Genomic DNA, 4,996 nt, shown 5'->3' on the forward strand with positions numbered 1-4,996 from the left:
ACAGCATGTTGAGGGCTTGGCAGTGCCTTTGTGGGGACACTTCGACAGTTTCAGCTCTTGCTCTGGAGTAACTGTAGTAGATACGTGGGATGCTCAGAGACAGCATGTGAGAACCTCTTATGACAGCCTATGAAGTAGTTGACAGTATCTAATGTTAATGTAACTTCGTAATATTAGAAATGCCCTGGAGCATGTCTACTGTTTTGTATAAGGCGATTCCAGGGAGCCCCTGGCTACGCCTGATATTCCTTTTTATTTCTTTTAATGTTGAAAGAAAATTTTAATAAAGGTTCTTATTACACTGGGGTAGAATAAAATATACCATGACCTTAAGACATTCCAGGAGAGGGGCGCCTGGGTGACTCAGTTGGTTAAGCATCGGACCCTTGATTTTGGCTCAGGTCATGATCTCACAAATTGTGAGACAGAGCCTTGCATCAGGCTCCGTGCTGTGCAGAGCCTGCTTAGGATTCTCTCTCTTCCTCTTTCTCCGCCCTTCCCCAATTTGTGCGTGTGCACACACACAGGCTCTTTCTCTCTCAAAATAAATAAATAAACTTAAAAAGACAGAGACATTCCAGGAGAGAGAAAAATAAAAGGGAAATTCAGTTGAAGTATACACCTGTCACCTTTGAATGACAAAAGACAAAGTTCAATTGGCAAATTAACCTAGTAAGAAGGAAAAGTGAAAACAAACCAACCCCCCACCCCAAGTCAGTGATTACATTTATCAAATTAGAGAGAAAGAAAAATGAGGACTCTCAACATAAATACTAGACAGATAAAAATAAGAACCAGATTATACCTTCAAATAAAGAAACTTTTCCAGTGAGGCATGTTTAAGATGGTTTACGCATTCAATAAAGATTCAGTCATATGCACTTTAAGCCCAACAGTGTTCTAGGCATAGGAAATACAGTTACAAACAAAACAAATGAAACCCCTGCTCTCAGGGAGTTTAAATTCTTGGAGACAGTGGGTGGAGACAGATCATATATGCTGTCTAGAAGAAACCTACTTTAAAGATAAAAGCAAAGTAGGTAAGTTAAAAGTGAATAATCAAAAAAGATTTATGATGCAAACACTAAAAACAAATGGTAAACAAAGCTCCCAGCTGTACTGGCTACATTAAATTAAAAAATAACTTTGGAACAAGGAATATTAGCAAAGATAAAGAGGGATATTACGTTATGATAAAGTGGTCCAAGTCACCAAGAAGGCATAACAGTGTTAAGATATCTGTACCTAGCAATGGAAATTTATTATTTTTTTTAAGTTTATTTATTTATTTTGAGAGAAGAGTGAGAGAGCAAGAAGGGGAGGGGCAGAGAGAGAGAGAATCCCAAGCAGGCTCTGCACCATCAGCATGGGACCTGATGTGGGGCTAGAAACCATGAACCATGAGACCATGACCGAGCCAAAACCAAGACTTGGTCACTTATCCAACTGAGTCACCCAGGTGCCCCATAATGGAAATTTAAAATACATGTAAAATAACTAAATAGTGAAATAACTAAAAGAAGAAACAGACAAATTCACTATTATAGTTGGAAACTTTACACAATCCTATCTCAGTTATTGATAGGAAAAGTACACAGAAAATCAGTAAGAATATAGAAGTCCTGGACACCCCATCAACCAAACTGACTTAACTGAGATTTATAGAATCCAGCAAGAACAGAATACGCATTCTTTTCAACAGCACATCGAACATTCACCTCTCTAGATGATATTCTGGGCCATAACGCAAACTCTAAAAAATTTAAAACAACTGAAATTATAAAAATTATGTTTTCAAAGCATATTGGAATTAAAGACTAACAGAAAGACATTTAGACAATCCTTAAATACTTAGAAATTAAAGAATGCATTTATAAATATCCCATAAGTCAAAAGGAAATAAGGGAAATTTAAAAGATATTTTGAACTGAATGAAACTAAAAATGCAAAATATTGAAGTCTGTGGAACACAGCTAAAGATGTAGCTAGAAGGAAATTTAGAGCATTAAGAAGAAAGGTCTCAAATCAATTATCTAGGCATCTTAAGAAATTAGAAGAGAAGCAAATTATTTAAGAATTTAAAAAAAGGAAATTATTTAAGTAATCTTGACACCCCATGTGGGGCTCGAACTCATGACCCTGAGATCAAGAGTCTCATACTCTTCTGACTGAGTCAGCCAGTCATCCCAAGAAAAGCAAATTAAATCCAAATTTTGCAGAAAGAAGGAAATGAAGACCAAGTTTGAGAGAAAATGAAAATAGAAAATCAATAGAGATAGCCAAAGAAAGGAAAAGCTGGTTCTGTGAGAAGAGCAATTAAAATGCATAAATCTCTAACTAGAGTGATGGGGGGGGGGGTAGAGTAAAAAGAGAATACACAAATTACCAATACCAGAATGAGAAAGGTGACATCTTCAGTAATTAAACAGTTATTAAACAGAACAAAAAAAGGACTATTACAAATTTTATGCTTCAAAATTTGACAATTTAGGCTAGAGGTCAGCATGTTATGGTTTCTGGGCTAAATGACCCCATGAGCTAAGAATGGTTTTCACATTTTTAAAAAGGCTATTAGAAGAGGAAGGCAGAGGGGGAGGAGGAGGAGGAGGAGGTGGAGGAGGAGGAGGAAAGAATATGTGACAGAGAATATATATGACCTGCAAAGGCTTTATATTTACTATTTGGTCTTTTATAGAAAACATTTCCTGACACCTGACTTAGGTGAACTAGACAAATTCTTTTTGAAACACTCAAATTACCAGTGATTGCTCAACAAGAAATAGATAGCCTGAATAGTCCTACATGTATTAGGACAGGACTTGTGCTAGGTGAGGTGAGTGAGGCAAAGTGAGGGTGCCAAAGTTAAAGAGGTACTTACTTTCAGGATCTCCCTAATTAAAGAAAGTGAATGCTTCTTAAATGTTGCACCACTCTGGAAAACAGTTTATCAATTTCTTATGGAGTTAAATATATATTTATAATATTATCTTGTAATAGTACCCCTATGTATTTACCTAAAAGAAATGAAAACAAATGTTCCTACTAAATGTGTATATGAATGTTTATAGTAGCTCAGTTCATAATCATCAAAACAACCCAAATGCTAAAAAACTGGTGAATGGACAAAGTGTGTTACATCCATTCAATAGAGTACTACTGAGTGATAAAAAGGAATGAACTATGCAGGAATGTTTCATGCAATGTGTATGAATCTCACAAAGATTATTCTAAGTGAAAGAAGTCATATTTAAAAGGCTAAATACTGCATGATTTCATTTTTGTAATATTCTGATAATGGCAAAATTATAACGACAGATCAGCAGTTGCCAGGGGCCAAGGTGGTAGGAGGGGTTTGATTACAAAGAGGCAAAGGAGAATTTTGAGGGGCAATGAAATTGTCCTATACTGGGATTGTTGTGGTCATTACACAACTATATTTGTCAAAACACACAGAATTATTTATTAAAATGAGTTAATTCTGCTATATATAAATTATAACAACTCAAAGAAAGGGAAAAATGAGTGAGGAACATATAGAGGATTTCCAGGATATGTTTTTTTTATTATTATTTTATTTTTGAGTATAGTCGGCACACAATGTTAAAACGTTTTTTATCTTTTTTCTTTTTTGATTAATTAATTTTTAAATTTACATCCAAGTTAGCATATGAACAATGATTTCAGAAGTAGCTTCCTTAATGCCCCTTACCCATTTAGCCCATCCCCCCCTCCCACAACCTCTCCAGCAACCCTCTGTTTGTTCTCCATATTTAAGAGGCTCTTAGGTTTTGTCCCCCTCCCTGTTTTTATATTATTTTTGCTTCCATTCCCATTTGTTCATCTGTTTTGTATCTTAAATTCCTCATATGAATGAATTCATATGGTATTTGTCTTTCTCTGACTAATTTCACTAAGCATAAAACCCTCTAGTTCCATCCACGTAGCTGCAAATGGCAAGATTTCATTCTTTTTGATTGCCAAGTAATACTCCAGTGTGTGTGTGTGTGTGTGTGTGTGTGTGTGTGTGTGTGTACATACTACATCTTCTTTATCCATTCATCTGCTGATGGACACTTGGGCTCTTTCCATACTTTGGCTATTGTCAATTGCGTTGCTATAAACATTGGGGTGCATGCGCCCCTTCGAAACAGCACACCTGTATCCCTTGGGTAAATACCTAGTAGTGCAATTGCTGGGTCATAGGGTAGTCCTATTTTTAATTTTTTGAGGAACCTCCATACTGTTTTCCAGAGTGGCTGCACCAGTTTGCATTCCCACCAACAGTGCAAAAGAGATGCGCTTTCTCCACATCCTCGCCAACATCTGTTGTTGCCTGAGTTGTTAATGTTAGCCATTCTGACAGGTGTGAGGTGGTATCTCATTGTGCTTTTGATTTGTATTTCCCTGATGATGAGTGATGTTGAGCACTTTTTCATGTGTCTGTCGGCCATCAGGATGTCTTCTTGGAGAAGTGTCTAATGTCTTTTGCCCATTTCCTCACGGGATTATTTGTTTTTTGGGTGTTGAGTTTGATAACCTCTTTATAGATTTTGGACACTAACCCTTCATCTGAAATGTCATTTGTAAATATCTTCTCCCATTCCGTCTGTTGCTTTTTACTTTTGCTGATTGTTTCCTTCGCTATGCAGAAGCTTTTCATTTTGATGAGGTCTCAATAGTTCATTTTTGCTTTTGTTTCCCTTGCCTCCAGAGACATGTTGAGTAAGAAGTTGCTGCGGCCTAGGTCAAAGAGGTTTTTGCCTGCTTTCTCCTCTAGGATTTTGATGGCTTCCTGTCTGACGTTTAGGTCTTTCATCCGTTATGAGTTTATTTTTGTGTATGGTGTAAGTAAGTGGTCCAGGTTCATTTGTCTGCATATTGTTGTCTGGTTTTCCCAGCATCATTTGCTGAAGAGACTGTCTTTATTCCATTGGATATTCTTTCCTGCTTTGTCAAAGATTAGTTGGCTATACATTTGTGGGTCCCTTTCTGGGTT

Source organism: Panthera uncia, assembly GCF_023721935.1.
Source record: "Panthera uncia isolate 11264 chromosome C1 unlocalized genomic scaffold, Puncia_PCG_1.0 HiC_scaffold_3, whole genome shotgun sequence".
Taxonomy (NCBI): Eukaryota; Metazoa; Chordata; class Mammalia; order Carnivora; family Felidae; genus Panthera; species Panthera uncia.